The sequence below is a fragment of the Eubalaena glacialis genome, chromosome 15 (assembly GCF_028564815.1).
Source record: "Eubalaena glacialis isolate mEubGla1 chromosome 15, mEubGla1.1.hap2.+ XY, whole genome shotgun sequence".
NCBI lineage: Eukaryota > Metazoa > Chordata > Mammalia > Artiodactyla > Balaenidae > Eubalaena > Eubalaena glacialis.
Window position 1 is genome coordinate 82,949,365 of NC_083730.1, and position 27,478 is coordinate 82,976,842.

The window sequence follows — 27,478 nt, forward strand, 5'->3', positions numbered from 1 at the left end:
CAGTAGTCTGGCCCCAGCACACATCTGAGAACAGGCCCTGGGTCATTTTTCCTCTGTGCTGGAGAGCGTGAAAAGGCCAAGGAAGTGAGAAAGGGGCTACGGAGCCCTGCTTCTCCCCTGCTGCGGGATGGGCTGGAAGTAGCTTTGACCATTGGCCAAAGACTTTTAATATATAGAACATATCTGTATATTATTAAGTTTTTCTTTTTTTGGCCGTGCCATGTGGCATGGGATCTTAGTTCCCCGACCAGGGATTGAACCCACCTGTGCCCACTGCAGTGGAAGCACAGAGTCTTAACCACTGGATGGCCAGGGAAGTCCCTGTATATTGTTAATTAAAATATTATTTTCCATTTTATATTGCACCATGTTTTTAAAATTCTGAAAGTACGTAATTCAGTGCTTTTAACAGGAGTCATAATGACTGGCTGTGTGTGTAGTGATTAGACATGGAGGCTTAGGAACCTGGCTGCCTGGGTTCAAAATCTGGCTCCATCCCCTCTTAGTTTGGGGTACATGGATAAGTTACTAAATCTCTGTGTACTTTTGTTTCCTTATAGGCAAACCAAGGGTGAAGATGCTACCTATTTATTAGGGTTGCTCTGAGGGTTGCGTGAGATGATGCATGTAAGATGCATGGTAGACAAGATCTGGTGACATAAGAACAATCAAACAACCTAGAAGTAAATAAAGAAGTAAAGTATCCCCCAGCCCATTTTCTAGATATAAGTTCACCTAGTAGTGTCTGCCCAGGTATTTGAACCTCTGCAAACATGTGCAGGTCAGGACTGGCATGTGAGAGAGGCGTGTAAGGTGCCGAGGGTGCACAGTTTAAGGTGCCAGCCCCGCATTTGCACGGACCTGAGAGTGAGAACATCCTGAAATTTTGTGTTCGGATGCCTCACTTGCCTTACCCTAGCCAGGCCCTGACACAGGTAATGAAGAGACTTCAGCTTCTGATAATGGCAGACTAGGTAATCTGGACCAACCCTCCCACTAGGCAGACTGGAATATATATTCACACACACATACATATACACCCATATGTATATATAAACATATACACACATACATACGTATACACATGTATACGTATGTATGTATACACACACACACACACACACACACACTACTTCAAGACATCAGACAGCTAACAAGTAGTGAAAATTATTCACCGGGATGGAGGTCTACGGAGGTGAGACCAGTATCTGGCAGTTCTGGGTGTGATGAGAGGCGAAGAGGCTGAGTGGTCATTTTAGCCCGCACCTAGTGCTGGGGGCACAGAGATGAGAACTCAGGGCTTGCCGAGGGGGAGAGGGCTTGGTGAGCCCTCCTTCCTTTTGGTTGGCATCCTGAGGGGCTGCACCCTAGGGGTAAAGGTGAGATAGAGGCAGACAGGCTCTTACAGGGATGCAGCTCAGCACTGACTCATCTCAGTCCCTGAAGTTTGTATGGAGAGGACCCCAGATTGCCGGTTTCCACAGGGACTCAGAGGAAGCACACGTAAGTGCTCCCTGGAGAAAAATAACATCATTCTAAGCCTCAAATTATTTCTACAAACAGGTTTACAAATGCAATGTCTGGCATGCAAGAAAACGATAATCAGGCACATGAGAGGTGAGCAGCCAGCAGAAACAATGGACAAAAGAAACAGACCCCTAGAACCTCCAAATATTGAGGTTATCAGACAACGACCCTAAGATAACTCTGCTTACTATGTACAAGGAGATAAAAGGCAAAATTGAGAATGTTGGTGAAAAACTAAAAATAATAAAAAGAAGTAATTGGAAGTTCTAGAAATGAAAAGAAAATAAATTAAGAACTCAGCAAATTAGGCATAGTTCGAAGAGACTTGGTCAATTGGAAGATGGGTCAGAAGAAAATAGTCAAAATCAAGAATGGAGAGACACAAAAATGGCAAATTCAGAAGAGAAGGAAGAGACTTAAGCATATGGTGAGAAGGTCCAATTGGGGTTTCAGAAGGAGAAGGGAGGAAGGGAGTGTGGCAGAAGGAGGTATTTGTAGAGATAGTGACTAAAACTTTTCCAAATCTGATGAAAGGCATCAGCCAGACAATGCCCTACAAACCCCAAGCAGGATAAATATAAAGAAACCAATACGGAGGCACATTCTGGGAAAAAATATAGAAAACCAGAACAAAGAGAAAGTCTCTCTTTACCTGGCCTCGGGGTGGGCAAAATACCGCTCCCTCCCCCAGCCCCCATCTACCTCACCCTACAGTGGACGGTGGGAGCAGCTGTCAACACAGAACATGACTCACAGGGCCATGGCTGCCTTCTTTCATAGTCTGGGAAGAGGTTGGGGATGGGTGAGAACTGGGGGTGCTAAAGTCAGGTTGTTCTTCTCTTGGTGAGCCTCAGAGGTAGGTGTCTGACTTCAAGTTAGTGGCTCACTTTAAAGCACGGAGGTTCTTGAGATCTCTTTGGTATGGCTTTTAGTCCTAGTCACCATTTTGGAGCGTTTGTTCATTCATTCAGCACATGTTTCCTGAGGACCTACTATGTGCCCAGCACTAAGGAGATATCTGCAAACAAAACAGACTAATATCTTTGTCTTCACAGCACTTACATTCTAATGGGGCGAGACAACAATAAACAAAAGAAATAAAACGGTCAGTACCTGAGATGATTAGAAGAGCTCTAGGGAAAAGTGAGCCGGGAAGGGGGAGTGTGGTCATTTTATCTTACTGAGAAGGTAACAATCAGAAGGAGGTGAGGGAATGAGGCGGGCAGTCCTGTGGGAGGGGGGGAAGTTCACGGCTCCTACATTTTGTTCTACTACGAGTATATATTTTAATTAAACATTACAAATCACAGATGAAATACAAGAGCTAAAAGAGAGGAGTTGTTTCTGAGAACACGAAGTTAAATGCTTTGAAAAGACTTGAAAAGGTGAGTTGCAAAGAAATGCTGTCAAATTAGGGGACGAAAATGAAAAGATTAGCAAAAAAAAAAAAAATTCACAACACTCTAATAAAAGAGTGCGGTACCCAGGTTCCTTCATGTGTGCCTTCTTTCAAGTGCTCCACTCCTAAGAAATTGGGATTGGATATCAGAGGTAATATACTGTGGTTGTGATTCATGTAAGAAGGCAGGGAAATTCCAGCAGGACTCCCATGCTCCAAGACAAAACCTCTCCCTGCCTCCAAATATGGGTGGACAAATGACATTGCTTTGTTTTAGGTTAAACTAAAGCACTTAAGATATGAAGGCATTATGTTTCATGATTCTTCACTGGGGCTTTCCTGAGTCACCGACCAACCACTAGTTCTGATACTGGAAGCAGGCCAATTTGCTGAACATCAATGAGAAGACAGCTGTTTTTCTGAAAATCAGTGTGTCTGACTGGCGTTCTCCCTCCCCACCCAAATCCATCCAGTTCTTTCTCGGAGAACATTGCTGAGAGCAGGCAGGAGAGGGAGGGAAACCATGAGAAAAAGGAGGTGGTGTGAAGTAGATGAACCAAATTCAGGAGACCTGGCTCAGGTTCAGATCATAATCGACTGTGAGAACTTGGGCAAGTCATTATATCTCTTGGAACCGCACTCTCTCATCTGTGACTTGGGCACAATAATCGAACCGACTTCTTGAGTTCTTGCAAGGGTTAAAGGAGGTGGTGCATTTCAGGTGTTTAGTATACTGCCTGGCATATTGGAAATGCTAAGGAGAGGGTGACTATAGTTATTTTACTACTGACATCCACTGGAACTTGAATGGTCATAACTGCATTTAGTGACAGGTCATCTCTCATAGAGCCTGGAGTAGACGGGCTGGAGTAGACTCAAAGCGGAAAGGGCCCTCTACCACGGGAGCAGAATGAGCCCCAGGAGGAGACAGGAAAGCACTGCCCTCAGCGGTGGATGTAACGGTAATCTGTGGGGTCTAAGAGTTCCATGTGTGTTCAGCCAGCCGAATCTCATTTTGAACAGAGAAAGGTCAGCCTTACACTTTGTCAGCCCTGGCTGGGATTGGGACTTGGTTAGCGGAAGACCTGGACACCAGGGCTTTGCAGGTGGTCCCGGGGAAGTTGGCACCACCTCTAGATGTACCATTTTGGATTTTGAGAGATGGGGAGAGAGACCATGTTCATGATGTTGAGCTCCTAATGAACTCTCTGGGTCCTGTAATGCCCTGTGGTCTGTCTTCATCATAGGATGTCATCTTCGTAGGATGCCCTCTTATTTAGCGTTTCCCAAACTTGGTTCTATGGTGTTCCTTGAGATGCTAATGGATATTCTGTGTTAAAAGGTTCCCATGACATATAAATCTGGGAAATACAGCATACTAGAGTAACGATGATAATGGCTAATATTTTTGGAGGGCAGGTGACTTCTGTGTGCCAGCAAGCATACTAAGTATTTTCCAGAGTTTGTATCACTTAATTCTCACAATATCCCAATAAGGTAGGGACAGTGGTTATTATAATCCCCATTTCACGTGCGTGGAAATGAAACATCAAGAAATGGTGCTCAGAGAGATTAGTTAACTTACCCAAGGTTGTACAGCAGGTGAGCGGAAAAACAAGGATTTGAACCCAGGTCTTTTGAACCCAAAGCTTCTGTTCTTAACTTGAATTAAGAGTTTTTTTCCCCAAATCCTTGACTTGCAATGGGGTGGTCAGAGAATGTGTCCAATATCCCCTCTTCTAGGAATATTTTGAGCAGAGCAGAGGACTTTGTTTCACTCTCTGTAGGTGTCTCATGGTCCGTTTGAAAGGAGAGCAGCTGTCAACCTGTGCCCTCTCTTTAATATTCAATCTGCAATTAACATACAAAAGGTTCTGAAAGTCCTACAGTAAAGAAGCCTCTTTTTCTTTAACCCAGTTTGTCCCACCCTGTTTTTCTTTCAGAATCTCTTCTTTGCTTCCCATTTTCTTTTAGAACATGTATTAGCATCCACAGGAAGGGTATTCCATGAAACAGGGTTTGAGTAATTCCCTTTGTAGGGGAGGCATTTAAAATAGGCTGTGTGTATTCCCCACACTGGGGGAGAAGAACCCATTTCAACGTGCATCCCCTGCTGGTGGTGAATAGGCAACAGTTCTTTCTTTACAAAAAGGGCAACATAAAATAAACCCAGACATACCCAGTAAAATCTTCTAGAATATATTGTTCTAGGGAGTAGCTACTTGGAATTTCACAACAGGGAGGGTTTTGGAGGGCAATGGCAAATCATGATTTGTTGATGTACCCTAAAATTTTCAGTGTGTCATAAAGGGAAACTTGACAAGAGGGAACCTCTTAAGAGTCTTGGATGACATTTGCTTGAAATTGGCTTATGGTATGTTCGTATCTCCTTTGCAGACCTAGCTCTGGATGACTGTGAGTAATATCTTCCTTTTGAAAGCTTTTCATTCTTTATATCGTTTTCTTAGTCCTTGGCAAGATTGCTTAGGGGGCTATATTCATTTCTAATCCATGGAAAAGAAAGCATATCTCTCCCTGAGACTCCAACCTCAGCAAAGCATGCAAGATAATGATAGCGTCAAGCAGTTATACAGACTTTATATAGCTATCAGTGTAAATATAAAACTGTAAGGCACATGAATAAAAGCTCCTTGAACACTCCAGAAGGGAAAGTAAGCCTGGGTGAACTTTTGCAAGTACTCAAAACATACCACCAGAATAAATGGATTATTGGGAAGCAGTGTGGCGGGAGTACTAGCCGATCCCTAGTTTCCCTTCTTTCTCGGCACACAGACTACATTTCCCAGCCTCCTTTGCGGTAGCTGCCACCATGTGACTGAGTAGTAGCCACTGGGATGTAAACAGAAATGTTGTGGTCTACCTCCTGCATGACCCATAAAAACCTCACACCCACAATCCTTCTTGTTCTTTTCCCACCCTGGCAACCTTGGAAGCCAGTTTGTTTTTGAAGGTGATGAGTCAGGAAATGGAAAGGTTCTGGGTCCTTGAGTTACTGTTTGCCAGAGCGGCCCTTACCATTCAGGAACACTGCCTTGGAATAGTAGATAAGTGAGAAATAAACTGTTATGTTGGAGCTATCATACCTTTGGGGGATTGTTTGCTGTGCTGGCTGGAAGTCTGGACAGGGAGTTTGCACTTGGTGGTGTGTGTAGTGTTTGCAGAGAAAGAACATTATGTGCTTGAAAGACCACGAGCTGCAGAGTGAGACAGACAGGGGTTAAAGTCTCGGCTCTGCCATTCATCGACTCCCAATCTTGGGCAGTTTACTTAATCTCCCTTAGCCTTAGTGTTTTTCCTTTAGAAAATGGAAATAAACTTACCCTGCAGGCTTGTTTTGGAAGTTAAGAAAACACATTCAACATGTCTGGCACAATGATGGATATATAGTAGATGCTCACTAAATGGTAGCTGTTGTTATTGACTTTTCCAATCACTTCTTAAAGAATGCTATTCCCCTGTTTGGGTTCTGCAGGTTATAACAGTGACCCTTTCCACGTATCCCCATTCTCAAATAAACTAAACAAAAATACTGAAAAACTGAGAGAGGAAACGTTTGCCTCTGTCTTCTTTTCAGTTCAACATAGTTGTGATTAAATAATTATTTGCATAATGATCAGTTTAATCTCTCTCTCCCTTTCCAGGCTCCTTGAGGGCAGGCATTATGTCTGTTTTGGTCTCAAAACACAGACTAGCACATAGCATCATGCAGAGTGGAGGTTCCATAAATACTTCTTGAATGCATGAATCGATGAGGACGTGAATCTTTCACTTGTAAATCTTAGCAGGGTTCCGCAAACACTGAACACACAGGTAGGCAGGGGAGAGACACTGCAAGGCCAGCCATCTCAAAGATGTGTTTATCACTGGCCTGCCTGAAATGACACCATCAGAGTCACTCCTTAGGTCTTAGTAGAGGTTATGAGCTGGTGGTCGCCACGTACCGCTCATCAGTGCATTTTGGTTATTCTGTACTGTGTTTTTAAAAATTCAGTTTACTGCCAACAGTTAAGACTTGGGAGATTTCACATAAAAAGCCACACTTTCTGTTTCTATTGAAAACTTAGAAGGTCTGGCAATGCTGGGCTTGATTGTGGCATGGAAGCATTGGCTGGAGTTAAGTAGCCTTGCCCTCATTTAGGACAAGTGCCCTCAAGTCCACCCCACCAGGGCCATTCTTGCCCATGTTTATGTTACCAGCCTGGCCCTGGAGTTTTCCATCCCCTATTATTATCCCTGAGTCCATTCATTCAATCATTCATGCATTCAACAGATATTTACATGTTTGCGAAAATGGGGATCCAAGACAATATTACCCATGCTTCCTGATCTCTGGGAGTTTAATTACTCTGGCTGAGTAATAAGAGACATAAACATATAGTCCCTTAAAACCTTTAAAAATATTGATTAATTGATAACATTGTATAATTATAGTGGGTTAGTGTCCCCCAAGTTTATATCTACCATTCACCTCAGAATGTGACTGTTTAGAAATAGGGTCTTTGTAGGTATAATTAGTAATTTTCACATCTTTTATCTCTGAGATTCATAGTATTTCTGTAAATGGGTAGGATCAGCCTCATTTTACCAACAAGAAGACTAATGTTCTGAGAGGTTAACCCCACCTGTCCAAAATTGATCTTTGGCCTCCAAATTTGTTTTTCTTTCCACTATATGTCACTGACTGGATTTGTCTTGTTCACTGCTGTATATACAACTGTTGTGCCCGGCACAGAGTAGGTGCTCAATTAATATTCTTGACCAGAATGAAACAAATGACCAGAAGGCAAGATCTTGACGGGGTGGGACAGAAGATGGGAAAAGTCTTCCCTAATAGAGGGAGTATGGGATTACCCCCAGCACAATGCCTAGGACATGGTAAATGCTCAGTAAATACTTTTTAAGTGGTGAATGAATGAATCAGGCTTTGGAGATGGGCCTTCCTGGGGCACCACAGCAGTGACCTGTGAGCCCTGGGCATTTGATGAGGGGAGTGCCAGGAAAGAAACTGCCAGACATATACTCCATCTGCTTCCCAGTTTGTCCAGATCACATTCTACCTCTTCTCCCCCACTACTCCCTGGAGCAGGAAGCTTGGCCAAATCAAATTGTGCTAACTTCATTCCTGCCTGGCTTTCTGCCCACTCCCTGACACCTGTGCCATGTTAAAAATTGATACTGGTTTTCAAATGTTGAACAGCTGGGTCTGTGTGAGGCCAGCAGCTGGTGGCTAATAGGGCTGAGGTCTGCAGTGTCTGAACTGCCCCATGGGATTTGAATCCCTGTGGGGGGCACCTCCACGTGTTCTGGTTGTGAAGCTCAGAGTCATGCAGTGCTCCATTAGCTGCGATTTCCCCAGAAACGCGGAAGAGTGATGGAGGGATGGATGTCAACCTCATCTCATTATTTATTTTTGCCATAAAATGGGCCTTTCTGAGGTAGCATACATCAGGAGGCCAGCTCACAGTGCTGCTTGGGTGACACTTCATACTTTGTTGAGCAGATACTCCCTTGGTGCCAACGGCCCCTCTGCCTGATTAATGATATCTCCTTCAATCTGACTCTTTGTGCCTTTCGTGTCTCCCTGGGTCCCCTGCCGAGCTGGCTTCTCACCATGATGACGGCTGACACAGAGTGACTTCATTGCAAATTTCAAGGTCATTCCCTCTTTGTTACACCCACCCCTGCATACACATACACTGTGGAGACTGGTTCATTTAAAGCAGCTCAAGATATAGCCTGCCGGCTAAAACACTCAAAGACCCCTCCAGAGAAAGCCCACACAGCAGCTTCTAAAGATGCCTGTATCCTCTGAGAGAACTGGCACTGGCTCTAAGAGCAGGGGCAAGGGAAGCTGGGACTGGATTCCCAGGCAGTCGAGTGGAACAGTCCAGAGCACAGAGTCACACTTGCTCAGGTTTGCCCTTTCTAAAGGCATCACCTTGGACTCTCAGGTCCTTCGTCTGCCAAGTGGGGACGATAGCATCCGGTCATAAAGTTATACTGGAAGGCAAATGAGATGAAGCACGTGAGATGTGCTTTGCGTATACTAATGGCTCAATAAATACTAGCTCTATTATTATTACTCATAAAAATAATACTGAAGCCATTTCCCCAAACATTAGACCAGGGATACAATCTCTACAATAGGAGTGAAAGGACTTGAAAACGGAGCTGGCACTGGGGATGTTACACTTGGCTCACCAAGGAGGAAGGGTTATACGTAGCAATGAGGTCAGGAGGCTGTACAAGGAGTCAGAGACTTGGGGGTGTATGAGTCCAGGGTTCAAATCAGGAAAACAGAAACCTTCTGAGGTTTCAACGCAAAAGGAATTAAATGCAGGGAATAGATTATATAGATGAGCAAAGAACAGAGAAGGCAAACAAAGGGTGAGGCAACTCAGAGATTGGCAACAGCAGGGAGCTGCTCTATTCCTAGGCCAGAGGAGCAGAGAGAGGAGGTGGTGTGACCAGGAGTTGCGGTCATCCTTTGGAAGCTGGCACCACAGAGAGCCTTCTAGCAGGAACTGGACTTACAGGTGACATGGCTGCTACTAGAGATGCTGCCTGAGGCAGAGAAGATGGGAAGAAAGAGTGACTTCTCTCTTACTGTCACCCACCACTCTCCCCGCCCCCGTGCCTCCCACTGGCCAAACCCAGAAGCCAGCTAGCAAAAGGTTCTGGGAAATGTACTTTGCAGAGGTCAGACGCCTGTGACACAGAGGTGAGCAGAAGAAGGCAGAGGATGGAGCTGAAGATCCAGGTTTGAAGAAGTTGAATTATGGTTGCTGGATGAACTGTAGGATTCCCAGTTAAATGTAAATTCCAGATAAACAATGACTTTTTAAAGTATAAGTATTATATCAAAATGAAATGATTATTTCATTAATTATTATTCATTTTGACACACTAGAAAAATTTCATTGCTCATCTGAAATTCACATTTAACTGGGTATCTTGTGTTTTCTTTGCTACGTTTGGCCACTCTAGGTTGAAGGCAATTTTGAACCCTTGGAGGGTCCCAATTCTCAGGCCAATTTGGGTGGGTGGCAGGTAAGGGAGAGAAAGGAGAGAAGAATGGAGATATCAGACAGCCCTGAAGTTCACCAAATGAATTAATTTTGCCTCTGTTTGTCTTAAAGGGATTCATTCATTCATTCATTCATTCAGTTACTCATCTATCCATCTACCCTACATCTATCCTTCTACTCATTCATACGTTCTCTACTTATTGAGCACCTGCTCTGTGCCTGGCACTGTGTTGGGCATTGGGAGTATATCAGTGAGGAGACAGATAGCTTCTTTCCTTGGGCAGCTTAAGTGCCAGGCAAGAATACAGATACTAAACCATAAAGCACATGAAACATTTTAACCAAGTCTAGGCATGGTTGTACAGAAAGCCTGGACAGTCAGGGAATGTCTTCTTGAGGAAGTGTCATTCAAACTGAGACATAGAGGGTTAGTAGGAGTTATTTAAGTGAAGGGGGAATTGAGGGTAAGTGTGCCTAAAAAGACAGAGCAGCATAGACAAAGTTGGAAAGGAGTTTGGCGTGTCTGGGAGACTAAGAGAAGGTGCATGTGGGTCCATTATGGAGAGCAAGAGGGAAAGTGGTGCAGAGGAGGCTGGAGAAGTAAGCAGGGGCTGCTGCATATGGTCAGGCAGGTTGTATAGGGCACAGCCCTGCAGCATAATAGTCAAGAAGAATTGAATTCTGAAAATAAAGGAGTATTAGGAACAACCTGCCAATTTATTTTGCTTATATTTCCCTTTTTTATGAGTGCATAAGAATAATATGTGATAAAAGTCTGAACAAATAAGTCTAAAAGAGCTCTTTAAATAGGTATAAAAGAAAAATTATAAGTGATAAGAAAGCTTTGTGCCACAGTTTAATTGGTAGTGTTTTTTCTCTCTTAAGGCTGCATAAAACAGTGGCGAGTCAAGGATGAATCTCACAAATTTAATGTTTAATGATAGAAGTCATTAACAGAAGAATATATAATGTATGATGCTACTTACATAAAGTTCAAAAACCCAGGCAAAACCAAGATATAGTGTTACACCTCAAGGTAGGTGTAGGTGTTATCTTCTGAGAGGTTAGAGGAAACATGATATGCGGGGCGGGGGGAGGACTTCTGAAAGCCTGGCATCGTTCTATTTCTTGACCTGGCTGGCAGTCACACAGATGTTTGCTTTGTGATTATTCATTGAGCTATACATTTCTGTTTTATACACATTTCTCTGTGGGCTTTAATTTCAATAAAATTTTTAAAAATAGTGTGTCCTGTAATTACTAGCTTTTTAGATTTGATGAAATGCAGAAATGTTTATGTGTGTGCATAGGGGGGCGTATTTTCTCTTTCCTAGCATGCATGCTTCCCTAATAAGTAAGAGGTATCTATCGTGCCTTGAGGAGCGTTAGGGTGGATGTAGCAGGGACATAATACCAAATTTTTTAGTTTGTGAAATAGGCTCTTCATAATCTAAAGGGAAGGGCTTGAGAGGAGTAGGACAGAGAGTTTACGCCCTAACAGCATGTGTGTCATAGGATGAAAAGAGGGCAGCAGACGATGCTTGTGGTCCACCAGAGAGGAGAGTCACTTCTCACTGGAGGGAAGTGGAGGTGGCACTGGGCACTGAGGAGAGGACCACACCTGGCAGAAACCATGTGGAACGGAGTTGAATTAACATGAAGATACTAATGCACTCTCTGAGATAAGTGCTAGGATTGGTATATAAAAGTCTGGAAGGAGTTACAGTGTTTATTTCTAGGTACTAGTATCACATGTATTTGAAAAAATTATTTGTGCTTCCTTGTATTTTCTAAATCTTCCACAATTAACATATTTTATGCTTGTATCAAGAAAAAACTATTTTTAATTTAAAAGTATTGGCTGGAATTCCACCCCATGTTAGGCTGTGTACGGTACTCGTGCCTGGTGGTGCCTGTGGTGGTTCTTACAGGCCAGGGAGTGTATGTATGGCATGTTAAATCTTCTACCCTGCATGCAGTATTCTGAACACCAGAGGCAGGGTGGGCACCCAAAGCTTCCAGTGGAGAGAGCTATTATGCGACCCATCTTTCTGAATGGTGCAATCTTTCAGTTGCCCAAACTCCCCTTTGTGCCTTTTGTCTTCTGTAGCGTAAGTACAGCCATATAGAACATCGAGCAGATGCAGTCTGTTGGACGCAAACATGAATTTGTTTTTAAAATGCTCCTTTTTCACCAGTAGCAGCAGCTTTTCTTCCAACCACTACCCAGCAGAGCACATCACCATATGGCACCCACCTCCACCCCTGTGTGAGTGCCTCGAGGACCCTTAGATGTGTAGAAATATAAAACGTAGCCCATGCCCTTAGCGAGGTCACAGTCTCCTAGGGGAAGCAGATTATATACAATAAGTCAAATTACAGTGTGATGATTATTATGATAAAAGAGGAGAAAGATATATTTTTCCCCCTCCACTCACACATCCTTATGGCACATTGCAATGCTAGTATAACGGTAGGAGATAGATATTCTTTTAGCACAGTAATGCAGAGAGGATGAGATAATGGGCGGTTAATCTTGGCAGCGTGACATATCTGATTGCTCTTTTGATGGTCAGCCATGAGGGAGGCCAGGGTGAGTACCACTCATCTCCTCCTCAAAGGATCTGTGTCCCCTCCGCATGCCCTAACTTCTAACCCAACAGTGGAACAAAAGGAAGATACACATGGCTGAAGGACTGCGCTGAACCCAGGAAGAATGAGCATTGGCTTCAATAAGCTAAGGGTCCAGAGGGGAGAGGAAGTAGAGAGTGAGGGTCCATGCGGAAGAGGCTTCCACGTTGGTAATGCCTCGCGGCTCCATTTCCTCCGCATCTGCACCTTGGCTAGAGGGCCAATTACATGGTGGAGAATAGACACAAAACTGGAGAAACTGACAGCAGCAAGGTGCTGCAAGATTTTAAGAAAGGGTGCTATAGCATTTAGTTATTTATTCAGTCACTCTTTCAACAAATATTTGATGAAGATTTGCTACATATACGTCACTGTGCTAGACTCTGGGGATATATCTGTAAAGGGATGGACAGAATTCCTGTCCTCATGGAGTTTATAGTCTATTGGAAATAGAAGTATCCGTTGTCAGAAGAATTGCAGTACCAGTGCCAAGCTCTTGTTTTCTGATTTCCATTCCAATTTTGGCCTACAAATGGTTTTCTTTTAGGCCCTGCTGTCCAGTTTCTTTCAGGCTATAGTCTGCTGGGTCCCAGCTAATTCAACTGGGGATTACTGATTGCTTGGACATCTGGATTCATTTAGATTCCAAAACTCTAATGTCACTCTGGGAGGCCAATTAGTGTTTGGACTGGACCTTTGCAGCTTGGTAATGATTCCAGATTTCTGATTTATCATCTCCGTTTCTCTTGTTGAAGGCAGCTGTAAAAGATGAGGTCTGCACCTCAGCCGCCGGAGAGTCCTCATTAAATTCACACTTCTCCCTGTTGATTAACCAAATCATCTTCTTTATTAGGAACTTCCCTCCCTCCACACACCTCACTCCCATGACTGGAAGTTGTAAAAGTCTTTTTTTTTTTTTACTTGAATCATTGTGTCCTTCCTCTTGAGATGCCAAATGTCAGTTTTCTCATAATAGCCAGGCATGAAAAGTAGTGATCCATTGACATAAAAGTAGACTAGACAGCAAAGACTTCCTTCGTGGCCCACAGTGAAGAAGTTGTCTTTATTGCTCTAGAGTGATGATTGTGGAACTGGAACTAGGCCAAATTGAGAAGGGTTTTTTTTTTTTTTGGCCGGCCATGCAGCATGCGGGATCTTAGTTCCCCGACCAGGGATCGAACCTGTGCCCCTGCAGTGGAAGCGCAGAGTCCTAACCACTGGACCGCAAGGGAAGTCCCTGGGAAGGGTTTAGGACATTGTTTAATGTGTGTGTGGGGCAAACTTTGCCTCACATTTATTCCACCACAACTTACTGAGTAACTACCTTGTGCCAGGCATTTGTGCTAGGAACCGGCGATATATTGGTGAGCAAATCATGGTCCCTGACCTTGCAGAGCTCAGTCTAGTGGGGGAGACAGATATGTCAACAACAAAAATATAATGCAGTTTATAAATACGACCAATGGGGAAGAGAGGAAAGACTCTATGAGGAGGAGAGCTCCTTGTTGATTAAAGATTTTTGTAATAGTTCATTGACTGGAGTATATTAGATTAATAATGAAGTCATTATAAGTAGTATTGATGCTGTGGCTTGTGTTAGAAAATATTTGGTGGATACTTCTATAGCTCGTGGGTTGAATTTTTTTTTTTTTATTAGAATGAGAATAACAGCTAGTATGTTTATTTCAAATCCGACTCAGGTAAATAACCAGTGTGAGCTAGTTATTACAATTACGGTTCCTAAAATGATGGTCTGTAGAATGATAGTAAAGATAATAAGGTTTATTAGTACAGGAAGGCTATAAACCAACATTTTTGGGGTATGGGCCAGATAGCTTGTTTAGCTGATCTTTACTGTAGAATGTGGTGTAATGTGGTAGCCTGAAGAATTTTGAATTCTTATGGGTAGGTTCAATTCCTATAATTCAAGAAATAAGAGGTTTTGTTGTTGTTGTTGTTTGTTTTGTTTGTTTATTTGTTTTTGGCCGTGCCTCACAGCTTGCGGGATCTTAGTTCCCTGACCAGGGATTGAACCCGGGCCCTGGCAGTGAAAACACCGAGTCCTAACCATTGGACTGCCAGGGAATTCCCTAGAAGTAAGAAGATTTAAACCTCTGTTATTACTCTATCAAGGTAACTCTTTTGTCAGGCAAATTTATTATTTTTTTTTAATTAAAAATTTTTTTTTTTTATTTTGGCCGTATGGCATGTGGGATCTTAGTTCCCCGACCAGGGGTCGAACCTGTGCCCTCTGCAGTGGAAGCTCGGAGTCTTAACCACTGGACCGCCAGGGAAGTCCCACAGACAAATTTCTTATGTTTGTGGTGGGATGCTTAATGTGATTATAGGTAGTGAAACATGTTGTGTACATAGGGCTAGTGTTAGTGGTAGAAAAATTTTTCATAAGATGGATGAGTTGATCATATCAGAATTATGGGTAGGATGCTTGAATTCATAGAAAGGCAATTGTTAGGAGGAGTGTTTTAATGACGAAATCAGCCGTCTACTGGTATGGTAAGTAGGGATTATGAAATGCACCTAGAAATAGGATTGTTATGAAAATATTTATTACAATGATATTGGCATATTCTGCTAGGAAGAACCGAGTGAATGGGGTGCTGCATGTTCTACATTGAAGCCAAATCCGAGTTCTGGTTCTCCTTCTGTGGAATCAAATGGGGCTCAGTTGGTTTCTGCTAGAGTGGAAATAAATCATATTACGGCTAGGGGTCAGGATGGGAAAATCAGTCATATGTGTTCTTGTGTAATAATTAGGGTTGAAAGTGTAAATGATATGTGTATCAACAGGACTGATAAGAGAATAATTGCTAATATTACTTCATATGAGACTGTCTGTGCTATTGCTTGTGGGGTTCCAATTAGTGTGTATTTTGAGTTTGAAACCCATCCGGATCAGAGGATGGAATAAAAGGCTAGGGTTGATATGGCTAGTGTAACTAATACACATAGGTTTATGTTACTTAGTGGGTAGGGTATGGGAAGAGGGACTTATATTGTGAGAGCTAAGGTTAAGGCCAGAATTGGTACAATGATAAATATAGAAATTGATGATGTTGGTGGTTGTAGTGGTTCTTTAATAAATAACTTGACTGCATCAGCAATGGACTGTAGTAATCCATAGGGGCCAACAATGTTTGACCCTTTCTCAGAGTTACATATAGCCTAGAACTTTTTGTCCAGTTAATGTGAGGAATGCTACAGTTAGTAGGATGGGGATAATGAGTGAAAGAATGATCATAAACATTTTGTTAGGAAGAGGAATTGAACCTCTGGCAATAAAGATTTAAATTTTACATAGTTACTGGGTTCTGCCACCCTAATAAACCCTGTTCTTTGAGTAAATTAATTGAATTAAAATGATATCATTAATTAATTGGAAGGTGCCTTTGTTAAGTAGGCCTTATTTCTCTTGTCCTTTTGTACTGGGAGAAATGTATAATAGATAGAAACCTATCTGGATTACTTGGGTCTCAACTCAGATCACTTAGAACTTTAATCATTGAATAAATGAACCATTAATAGCAGTTACACCATTGGGCTGTCCTGATCCAACACTGAGGTCCTAAACCCTATTGTCCGTGTGAACTCTAGAATAGGATTGCACTGTTATCCCTAGGGTAACTTGTTCTGTTGATCAATATTTTGGATCAATAAGTGATCATGCGTTTTGACCAGTTGGTCTAAATTTCAATCAGTTGGAGGTTATTTTATTCTCTGAGGTCACCCGAACAAAAATTGTTAATCCGTTAAAAGCTCTGGTATCCCCTGAGGTTCAGTTATTGTTTATTATTATTATTTTTTTGGATTAGTCAATTAAAGCTCCATAGGGTCTTCTTGTCTTATATTTTTCTTTCCTCTTCACAGGAGGGTCAATTTCACTGATCAAAAGTAAGAGACAGTAAAAGCCTCATGTGGCCATTCATACAAGTCCTTATTTAGAGAAGAAATGATTTTGCTACCTTTGCACAGTCAGGATACCATGGGCATTAACCACTGGTATTGGAGGCACTGGGCAGGCAGTGCCTCTAATACTAGTGATGCTAGAGGTGATGTTTTTGGTAAACAGGCGGGGTTTGTGTTTGCCGAGTTCCTTTTACTTTCTTAAATCTTTCCTTAAATGCATGCCTGTGTTGGGTTAATAATCGTTTTAATAAATAATTAAGTGTTGGCTTAGGTTTATTTTGTTGTTAACTATTCGTGGGCCATCTGCTCTGATACAGGCTTATGCAAGGATAATCATTTTTTGTTACTCATGTTAATAGTATTGCTTCTATTAATAGATTAGTCCAGTATTAAATTAGGAGTTGGTTTATTGTTGGTATTAAGATGAATGTGTTTTGGGCTTCCCTGGTGGCGCAGTGGTTAAGAATCGCCTGCCAATGCAGGGGACACGGGTTCAAGCCCTGGTCCGGGAAGATCCCACATGCCGCGGAGCACCTAAGCCCGTGTGTCACAACTACTGAAGCCCACATGCCTAGAGCCCGTGCTTCACAACAAGAGAAGCCACCACAATGAGAAGCCCGCGCACCACAACGAAGAGTAGCCCCCGCTCACCGCAGCTAGAGAAAGCCCGCGTGCAGCAACGAAGACCCAACACAGCCAAAACCAAATAAATAAAATAAATAAATTTTTTAAAAAAGATGAATGTGTTTTGAGTTTGAATGCTTTCTTGATTGGTGGCTGCTTGGAAGCCAACTATGAAATTGTTTATGTTTCCTTTCTAAGAAAAGCTGTATCCTGTGTATAAAAAGCTGTACTTTTTTAGAGTAACATTTAAAATTGCCCTGGTCCAGGAAGATCCCACATGCCTCAGAGCAACTAAGCCCGTGCGCCACAACTACTGAGCCTGCGCTCTAGAGCCCGCGAGCCACAACTGCTGAGCACGTGTGCCACAACTACTGAAGCCTGCGTGCCTAGAGGCCGTGCCCTGCAACAAGAGAAGCCACGGCAATGAGAAGCCCACACACTGCAACAAAGAGTAGCCTCCACTCGCCTCAACTAGAGAAAGCCTGCGTGCAGCAATGAAGACCAAACGCGGCCAAAAAGAAATAAATTTATTTTTTTAAAAAAGTTATGATTTTAAAAGTAATATTTAAAGTTGAGCTTACATTCTTTCCTGGACAACCAGCTTATCATCAGGCTCATTAGGCATGTCGCCTCTGCTTATAAATCTCATTATTTTGCCACATAGGTGAGTTTGTTCTTGTAAACTGTTCACAAGTAGGTGGTCTGGTTTCGGGTGTAAGTTCCCTCTGTTGAAGTTTTCTAGTTAAATCATTATGCAGAAGGTAGAAGGTGTAAGCTTTGCTTTTTGGTACTTTTAATGCTTCTTTCTTCATTCTCTTGTGGTACTTTATAGAGCCAAGTTTAAATTTCTATCTCCTATACTTTAGATGTTGAGTGAATGTTTTATTTAATTCGCTTATGACAGTTGAATTTGGTGGGACGTTTGGGCTAGTTTTAGTTCAAAGTGTTCATGCAGTATGAAATCTCGTGCGTATAAATTAGGTGCTTTATATTTGTCCAAGCACACTTTCCAGTATGCTCACATTGTGACGACTTGTCTCCTCTTTTATGTTTGGTACTTGTCAATAGCTTTTGGAGAGTTATCCATACTTGAGGAGGGTGATGGGTGATGTGTGTGTACCCCATGGTCTGAGTCCATTAAGCCCTCTATTCTTAATTTCCTGCTAAATCTTCCTTTGGTTTTTAATTTCATAAAAACGTTCATATTAAATTATTTTACATTCTTGAGGTAGAAAATGTCGCCCATTTCTTCCCATCCCATACCTTGACCTAACATTTTTATTTCTGATAATTACGCTTACTATTCTTCCTTTTCAGGGTTTGCTAAAGGTGCCGGGATGTAGACTGTATTATTAGCAAGGGTTGGTGAGGGTTATTGGGGTTTATTGATTATAGAGCAGGCTCCTGCAGAGCGCTAAGAAGCACCGCCAAGTCCTTCGAGTTTTAGGCTTTTGCTAGTAGTGTTCTGGCAAATAATTTTGTTGTTGTAACTATTTGAGTTTAGGCCTAAGCATAGTTGGGTATCGAATCCCAGTTTGGATCTTAGCTGCCGGGTAGTCAGAAATGTTAAAGTCACTTTTGTAGCTTATTTTTATTTTAGCTATGGCTTTTTACTGCTTAGCAAGGACTTTATTTTTGGGGGTGGTCTTTAACACGCTTTATGCCAGATTTCTATTAATTTGGGTTAATCAATCATATGACCACGGTGGCTACTTTTTGGTGTGCTTGATGCCTGCTCCTTTTAATGTTTTACGGTTTAGAGGGCTTTCTCACTGGGATGCAGATGCTTGCATGTGTAACTTTATTAAAAATTAATAGAAAGTCTGGGACCAAACCTATGTATTTATGGAGTAGGTAACCTCATGTAGGCATTTTCAGTGACTTGCTTTAATTATTAAGCTACATCAACAGGTTGAGTAGAATTTTGTACGTAGAAGATTTATGTACTTAAGTGATATATTGGTATTCAGTGTAATAGTTTGGATTGTGTTAAAATTAGTATCGAAATAATTTTTTCTTTTGTGTATTATTAAAATGTATTTTAATTTATACATTAAAATATACTTAATTTTGATTTTGTCTGAGGTAAGTGGCAGATCTAGGGGGATGTCTGTCTATATAAGCTGTATATGTAAGTAATTCATTGGTACAGTTCAGAGGCTAGTTTGTAGTTACGCTAGCTTTGGGTTGGTAAAATAAGGGTAATGTGTTTGTTTAATGAGTTAGCTGAATGTTATATATTTATATATTTTGCCTTGTTTTGGGGGTTTGGCAGGGTGATGATGGCATATAAAGTGTGAGTTTAGCGCGGGGTAAGGGGAGTTTGATTAAACAGGCTATTTACCTGATGCGTGTGCAAGTGTACGTACGTGTGTATGTATGTGTGTAATTGCTTTATGTCCCATAACCATTGGCTAAACAACAACTGATGGTTGATGATGTTGGTAAATAATATTCAGTTTAAGCTCAGCTACAAGTTGCTGGACTATGTTAAGTAAGGCCTTTGACAGCCATAGCGGAGTCACAGCATTCCCACCCACCACCCACCCTGCAAATTAAAAAATACCAAATGCATGAAACCAGTTATGTGTGAGCAGGGGCTGATTAGTCATTAGTCCATCAAGATGTCTTATTTAAGGGGAAAGTGTGTGCTGAGATGGCCCTGAAGTAAGAGCCAGATGCCAGATATAGTTCATTCACAGAAACCCCCGTGATTTATGGGCCTGGAGCAATAAGAGGGACATGTTTGTGGGCAGGTTGATGGTTTCTCATAGCTTGCTGATTAAGCTCTGGTTATCAGTTATGATAAGCATGTCGACTGGAAGTGAGTTGACTCAATGTGGTATGTGCGATTAATAAACGTATATGTCCTATGTAATAACAAGCTGTCCATTTACTTCATGGATATTCACAGGGACAAGGGTTTAATGTGAGTTGACCAGTATAATGTATTATGTAATGTCAGTAGGATAATGTACATGCTTATAAGCATGGGGTAGATAATTAATGTACGATTATGCATAGCGTGTATTATGTACAATAAAGCATATATGTACTTACGTATGTGGAAGGTAACATAATGCACAAAATACATAGCAGTGTTGGTTTTAATGGTGCCATTATTTTATTTTATTTTTTTTAATTATTATTTTATTTATTTATTTTTGGCTGTGTTGGGTCTTCGTTGCTGTGCACGGGCTTTCTCTAGTTGCGGTGAGCGGGGGCTACTCTTCGTTGTGGTGCGCGGGCTTCTCATTGCGGTGGCTTCCCTTGTTGAGGAGCACGGGCTCTAGGCGCGAGGGCTTCAGTAGTTGTGGCTTGCGGTCTCTAGAGCACAGGCTCAGTAGTTGTGGCACACGGGCTTAGTTGCTCCGCGGCATGTGGGATCTTCCCGGACGAGGGATCGAACCCGTGTCCCCTGCATTGGCAGGCGGATTCTTAACCATTGCGCCAGCAGGGAAGCCCCGATGGTGCCATTATTAATACTTATATAGTACTTAAAGATAGTGTAAATGTCCCACAACAAATTGTTCAGGGAATAATTTAAGTAGAATTTCAGTTTTGTGTGTGTGTGTATAAGAACTAGATTAGAAGGAAGTATAAAATAGATGCTAGTTGCCCAATGATAATAAATGGGTGTCAGCAGGTTATCCTCTGATTCATGTTAGTGTTAGTAAATCCACTATGAATACTCAGAATATACATTGGCTAAGGGGTCGAGTGCTATATTTCATTGTTTTGATATGTGAAGTATTGGGATAACTGGTAAAATTACAATTGAGAAGATTAAGGCTAGTACGTCTCCTAGTTTGTTGGGAGTTGATTGTGGGATTGCGTATGGGTATAAGAAGTATCAACCTGGTTTGATGTGAGGGGAGAAGTGTTGAGGGAGCAAGCTGGGGTATAGTTGTCTGGGTCCCCTAGAAGGTCAGGTAAGAATAGTACTAGTACTACTGCTAGTAGCATCAGAAATAGGAACAAGGCACCAAGGTTATCTTTGACTGTGTAGTATGGGTGAAATGGGATTTTGTTCATGTCGGATGAGATTCCTGTTGGATTATTAGAGCCTGTACCATGAAGGAATAATAAGTGGACAACTGCTAAAGCTGCAATAATAAATGGAACGATAAGTGGAAGAAGAATCGTGTAAGGGTGGCTTTGTCAACTGAGAATTCTCAGATTCATTCAGCCAGGCTGGTGCCAATGTAAGGAATTGCTGAAAGGAGATTTGTAATGACTGTTGCACTTTAGAAGCATGTTTGGCCTCATGGTAACACATAAACCTATTACTGTAAATAGTAGGGATGATTCTGATGTTTCATGTTTCTGGGAAAGTGTAAGATCCATAATACAGGCCTTGCCCTACATGGATAAATAAGCACATAAAAAATATGGAAGCTCCATTTGCATGTAGATATTGGATAATTCATCTGTAATTTACGTCTCGGCAGATATGGGTTACAAATGAAAGGGAGTTATTGTATCTGATGTACAATGTATTGTTAGGAATAACCCTGTTAAGATTTGTAGAATTAAAGGAATACCTAGTAGGGAACTGAAATTTCACCATTGTTTTCTGAACAATGCATGTGTGTAGATATCTCATGATGAAATATTTTATGGAGCTGGTAGATAGATAAATGTGTTGTTAACAGTTTTAATTAATGGGTGAGATTTCGAATGTTGGTCATTAGCATTCTTATAGTTGAAATACAATGATGATTTTTCATGGCATTGGCCTTGGTTAGATTCTATGTAAGAATAATGATGACACACATTGTATTTATTTTAAATACTATTTTTGTAGTTAGTTTTGTAGGTTTCTCTTCAAAACCTTCACCTATTTATGGTGGGCTTGGATTAATTGTGAGTGGTGGAGTTGGTTGTGGTATTGTAATAAATTTTGTTGGGTTGTTTTGGGGTCTAATGGTTTTAAAAATTTATCTAGGCGTATATTAGCAGTTTTTGGTTATATAACTTCTGTGGCCGCTGAGCAGTATCCTGAGATTTGAGTTTCTAGTAAAACCATCCTAGGCATGTTTCTTTCAAGGCTGATAATGGAGCTTGCAGTGGTTCTTTGTATTTTAAAGGATGAAGAAGTAGAGATTGTGTGTAAGTTTAATGGGTTGGGGAATTGAGTGATTTATGAGACCGGAGATTCTGGGTTTTTTAGTGAGGAAGCTATAGGAATTGCTGTGTCATGGTACTCGGCTGGTGATTGTTTGTTACTGGTTGGTCATTATTGGTGGTGTGCTAATTATGGAAGTTACTCGTGGAAATTAAATAGAACTATGCTTAAGGCAAATGTAATGAGGAAGGAGAGGAAATAAACTTTAGGCCTTTTTGGTCTAGGGCTAGTATAGACATTTTTATTTGGGAAAGTGAGGTAGATTTTGGTAGCACATTTTCTAATCAAATCAGATCTAACAGTGGTTATGTTGATTTTTGACTTGTTGATGGATTTAGATATGGTGAGAGACAGTGTATGATAGTTGGAAAGTATCTGAGAAGATTAGAGAATTTGAATAGGTTTGAAGGATAATTGAAATTTAGGTTTTGTGTATTTTTTACACAAAAATCTACACTTGATTTTGAGTGCCAGAGTAAACCCTGAAATAGTCACGGCAAGGGCTGTTAATTTCAAATAATAAGGCATAGTTACCTGTGGAATAGTTGTTGCAGAGATGTTGCTGGAGATAAAGAATCCAGCGAAAACACTTCCAATTAAAAGGCGTTTAATAAACTTAATTAGGAGTGGATTATTTTCATTAATTCGAGTTAGAGTAGAGAAGCGAGGCTGTCCTAAGAGTGCGAAGAATTTGAGTGCTATAGACAGTCATTAGGGATGTGCCAATCGGTGTAATTAGGAAGGTCAGGCACTGGTATAGGGTGTGTTGGCGGTTTCAATGATTAGGTCATTGGAGTAAAAGCCTGTGAGGAAAGGCATCCCTGTTAATGCAAGGCTTCTGATGATGAGCAAGGCTGTGGTGAAAGGTATTGCTTTAAACAGACCTCCTGTTTTTCTAATATCTTGTTCGTCATTTAGACTGTGAATAATGGATCTGGAGCACATGAATAGCATTTCTTTGAACAGTGTGTGTGTGCAGGTATGGGGGAAGGCTGGTAGGGCTGGTTAATGCCAAGGGTTACTATTTTAAGGCCTCGTTGACTTGAGGTGGAAAAGGCGACTATTTTTTTGATGTTTTGGGTGAGAGCACAGATTGCCGTAAATAGGGTGGTGATGGCTCTTAGGCATCATGTTATTGTTTGGATTGTTTTACTGTTTCTACTCGTGGATGAAAACGGATAAGTTAGAAAACACCTGCTACAACTATAGTACTTGAGTGGAGTGGGGCTGAGACTGGAGTGTTGTTGCCCTCTGTTGTTGAGGGAAGTCATGGATGAAGGCCAAATTGGGTACATTTTCCAGCTACAGCTAGGAGAAGCCTGATTAGGGGTAAATTAGTGTGATTTAAGTTAAGTCTGAAAATTTGTTATAAGTCTCATGCATTTAAGTTGAGTAAGAACCATGCTGTTGATATAATGAATCCAATTAGAGACCAATGCGGTTATGTAAAATGACTTGAAGAGAGGTAGTGTTTGTGTCTGTTTGGCCCTACCGTTCGTCCCATTAGCAAAAAGGACATGATTGCAGCTAAAAAGTTGGAGAAGATTGTTGGCAGTAACTAAAACTTAGCATAGTGATGAGAAATACAAGTAGATATTTGAAGAATCTATTAACGTTAGGGTCTGAGGGTGTATAGCATGTTGAGAACTGTATGATTGACCATGTGACAAATTGTGCTGCTGGTAGGAATATCACTGAGAAGTAGTCAAATTTAGAGCTAAGTGATAGTTTTAGGGTTGGATAGTAAGTAATTCAGTGTCAATTTGAAATGATTATTTCTTGGCCTGAGTAAATGAATATTGTCATGGGAATTAAGCTGGTAATGAAGGCATATCAGGCAATGCTTTTTGCATAAAATGGGCGTAGGTTACTCTTGTAGACACTGGAGGTTGTTATTTTAATTGGTAGAGTTAATATAGTTAGTGTGACTGGTGTGGAAGAGGGGAATAAATTTATTTCTTTTGTTTGGAATTGCACCAGTTTTTTGGTTCCTAAGACTAATGGATCACTCCTGTTCTTTAAAACTTTGGTTAAATGTGGAGACATAAATTAGCAGTTCTTGTATACTTTTTCGGTAAATAAGAAGATTTGAGCTTTTGTTATTAGATGCACAATTTAATGTTTTTGTCAAACTATATTTACAGTACATGGGTCTCAAAATAATTTGGGGGTTGAGTGATAGTAGAAGGGGTAATAGGTGCAGAGTTAAGAGGGTGTTTTCTCATGTAAATGTTGTGTTATGATTAGAATACATAGAGAGTCTAAGGCAGTAATGCCTGCCTTAATCCCTATTAGGATGATGGTGATGTTGGAACATGAAAAAGATGTTATTACTACCAATAGTTCTCCGATTAAGTCAATTGTTGGGGGGTAATGCTAAGTTCGTAAGACTTGTCAGTAGTCATCATGTTGCCACTAGTGGAAGAGACGTCTGTAGGCCACAGGCTAAAATTATGGTTCGGGTCTGAATATGTTTGTAATTTGAATTTGCCGGACAGAATGATATATAGATGACGTGAGGCCATGGGCAATTATTAGGGCGGTAGCCCCTGTATAACTTCAACATGTTTGGGTGAGGTTAGCTACAATGACAAGTGCTATGTGTCGAATGGATGAGTAGACAATGAGTGGTTTTAAGTCTGTTTGGCACAAACAAATTGAGCTGGTTATGATTATTCCTAATGTGACGAGTGGATATGCTGTGTGGTTTGTTAAGGGGTGTAGGATCATTGTGATTCGTAGCATACCGTGGCCCCCAAGTTTGAGTAGTATGGCTGCAAGAACTATAGAATGGGGGCTTTGACATGTGCTTTTGGCAGTCAGGGGGGTATTTTTACTATAAAAGCTATTATGCATGCTAGTCATATGAAAATACTGGATAAAGAGTTAGATATTGTTTGGGTTCAGTGTTGGATTATTAAAAAGTTTAGTGAACCTATAGTATTTTGGATATGTACGAGAGCAACTAGAAGTGGAAGAGATGCTATCAATACTAGTGTGTAAAATAAAAAGCAAAGTCCCTCATTAAGTCATTCTGTTTGGTTTCCTCAGGAGATAATAATAATGTTGGGACTAGTGTTGCTTCTAATAACATGTAGAATAGAATCAAGTCTGTGGCTGTTAATATTATAATTAGGAACATCTGTAGGACGATTAGTATAACCTTTTCCAAGCTGGTGATTCTTTAGACAGGTGGCATTGTCTGGCTATGAGTATTAGTGGTAGGAGTCATGTTTCTAGAATTCGTAAAGGTGCTGATAGGGAGTAGAAGAAGATTAATGAAAAGTAAAGGCTGTTGTGGTTAAACTGGTTAAGAAGAAATAGGCTGATAAAACTAATTACTAAGCTGTAGGTTGTGGTAGTGATTCAAGTTATATTATTTTTTGCTAATCATATTAATGGCATTAATATAATAGTTGGGGCAATAATTTTTAACATTGGAGAAGGTTAAGATTTTGTAGGTAATCAACACTGCAGGTATTTGATACTATTATTAATAGGGATAATCCTAGTGCAGCTTCACAGGCTACAAATACTAGTAAGCTCACTTTCCTCCTTGTAGAGCCTTCCCTCTCGATGAGGGGGACAGCTGGATAGCTGGCTGGCTCACTAGCTCTCCCCCTCGTAGAGAGGCGAGGCCCCAGAAAGCAGACTCTGAGATGGAGTTTGTGCCAGGATGTTTATTAAAGAATGCCCGTGGAATCAACATCTATAAAAGGAAAGAGAAGGAAGCAGGGATGGGCAGTGGGGAAGGCGAGCCACAGTGCAGGCTCAGCAACAGCCCGAGCCAACCCTACAGGGAGCTCTGAAGCTAGGACGACCCTCCAAGTTGTCCTAAACTTGGCTAGGGTGGCTAAGCCTTCATAAACACGCATCCATCAGTCATTGGACATGGGCTTCCCAGAACAAGTTGCATCCTTGGGCAAGACAGCTCTCTGCAGCTGAGACAATTCCTAAAGGGACTGACAATGGAAGGTCGTCTGCCAGCAGCACTCCCAGCAGCTAGGGCTAGTGAAGGGAGGTATGGATGGCGCTTCACAGTGTCCAACGCAGTAAGGGGTGGGGTAAATGAGGCAATGAAAGGAAAGAAGCCAATAAGGATGTGTTATTCAGCAGGTTACCACGGTGGGCAATCAGATTATCCCGCCTGGGATGGCAAGGGAGCTGGCATATTTATCCATCAGGTAGCATCAGTCATTGGTTGAGTGCTAATCCCCAGGAGCACTAACTCTCCGGCATTTCCTGGGCACAGGCTCACTGGGCTCCGGTTACCAGAGAAAGCCCTCAGGCAGAGTCACAGCCTTGGGCTGAACTTTGTAGATAATTGCATGGAAACAGGTAACAGTAGTCTCCATTTGCAATTAACATGCATCAAGAACATTTGGATTTCTATACCACAATTAAAAAAAAAAAAAGAACATTTGGATTTTGCCTTGCGTGGGGAGTGGGAAGAAATTCCCAGGGCTTCATCAGAGAAGCAACTTATAATTTCTCTTTGGCTCTCCAAGACTACAGCATTCAGGTATAACTCTATTTCTAAAATGTTTTCTCTGCCAAGAGTAAGGAAGAATTTAGGCTAGACATTAAGGATGATTTTGTGACTGAAAAGGTTGGGAGTCCCTAGAATAGGTTACCAAAAGAAATGTGAGTTTCTATGAAATTCCAAAACCACCCTCTCCTGGAGATTTTATTCATTCAACAAATTAGGTGTCTACTGTGTGCTAGGCACTACAGAAATTTCTGGAAACACAGTGTCACGAAAATCAAGTGCTATTCCTGTCCTCGTGAAACATAGTCTAGTGAGGAGGTCAGACACTAAAATGATCCTCCAAATTAAAAAAAAATTACATCCGGAGAAACAGAATGATATGGAAGCATTTAGAAGGAAGACCTGACTCATAGTGGAAGTGGCGGTAAGAGGTTGAGAAGGCTTCCCTGAGCAAAGAACACTGAGCTGAGATATGAAGGGTGAGTAAGTGTTAACTTGTGGGAAGAGCATTGCTTTCAGAGGGAACAGCACGTACAAAACCTCTGAAGTTTTGAAGGAGCTTGGGTGGACAGAAATCTGAAAAAAAAAAAAAAAACCCAATAGATTTGGAATATAGAGAATAAAGGGAAAAGAGTAGTTTAAGATATATTTTATTTTTAAATTTTATATAGTTCCCCCCCCCAATTAAAAATTAATACTCAGGAAAA

The 27,478-nt window shown here is 41.4% G+C and overlaps 1 pseudogene; it reads right to left on the bottom strand.

The window, feature by feature from the left end:
• LOC133075194 (NADH-ubiquinone oxidoreductase chain 5-like) overlaps window positions 1-27,478 on the bottom strand; it is a 149,475-nt pseudogene that overhangs the window by 15,867 nt on the left and 106,130 nt on the right.